Genomic DNA, 1,512 nt, shown 5'->3' with positions numbered 1-1,512 from the left:
TTTTTCTGCTGCCCTACAGCCACCCTGTTGCTTCCTTACATTAGCCGTGACTAACGCGATTCGGGGTGCATTGGAGAGGGATCCAAGTATTTCCACACAGCCCAGTCTTGAATTCTCTCTAAAAAAGAAAGAAAAACGAGTTTTAAGACAAAATTTCTTTTAGTGTCCTTCTTGCAATTAATTAAATTGTTCTGTATAGCATGTTTTCATTTTTTTAAAATATGTTGAAATCAGGGACTGTGACATTTGTTATCCAAATTTGCAAATTTATAGTATAAACGTTGGCATCTTACAATTATTTTAAATTGTTTTGATCAGAAATAATCATCATAATTACACAAACTTCTTTGGTTAAAAATTCCGTCACCGATAATGATTACCGATAACTAAAAATAGTTCATTACAGTTATGGTTATGGATATCCAAAAACAATATTTATCGTTGATAATAGTTATCGATAACCGTAGAAATGCCTATTGATAATGATTATTTGTAATCAGAACACTCGAAATTTAATATTTTTGAATCACTTAATTTTTTCAAAACATCTGTTACAATTTAGTAGGTTTTTTTATTGCCAAGGAGAGGTAACTTTTTTTTTAATAACTTCTCTCGTTCGAGTTTTGGGAATATTTGTTATTTTTGACCACTGGTTGAAATATTCGAAGTTCTCCACATTTTTTACCTTTTAAACTTTATTTACTCTAATTGTTTTTAGATGCCAATTTATAATGTTCTATTACTAGTAAGTACCTTTAAATATCGATAGGACATTTTATTGTAATACCACGTACATATGTTGAAACCACTAATTTATTAACAATTTTTGTGTATAAATTGTACGTATATTTAAAAATATTAATTAAATCTGTGTTGAGAATTTTGGATCTTAATAGCCGAAATAATAGTATAGGAACACATTGAATTTATATTAGAATAGTTATATATTTATTCGATAAACGATTCCAAAGATATTCATCGATACACACTTGCACGTGCTCAGCACTTTCTTCCCTAACAGATTGTTAACTGAACAGTTTTCATTCCTTTGCTTTCGAGACGCCGCGCGCACACATGCTTCCACACACTGATATTCACATACAAGTACAACCTAGTCTAGCACATAAAATTATACATATCTCAATAATATGATTTCAAGTCATTTCTAGATAGAAATGTCTTATTTCGCTCCTTTTATAAAATTAAAATGTACTATCTGAAACATTTAATGAATTAATAGATTTTTATCTATATATTTATTATCTTTTTTCACTATATATTGCTATTATCTATGTATTATCTATCTATAGGCTTAGTTATAATTGTAGGTATAGGCTGTTACGAAGAGCAGACTAAATTAAATCGAATAAAGAAATGCTTCTGAAATTCGCAGACTGTGTCTTAAATTCGATCGCCTGTCTGCGCCACTCTCATAGCAACACCAGCTGATATACGCGTCCGACGCTTGTGTTGATACACATAGCGCACGCGACTATTGTTACGATGCGCGAA

Source organism: Bombus terrestris, unplaced genomic scaffold (assembly GCF_910591885.1).
Source record: "Bombus terrestris unplaced genomic scaffold, iyBomTerr1.2, whole genome shotgun sequence".
NCBI lineage: Eukaryota > Metazoa > Arthropoda > Insecta > Hymenoptera > Apidae > Bombus > Bombus terrestris.
Note: the sequence above shows the minus strand (reverse complement) of the source record.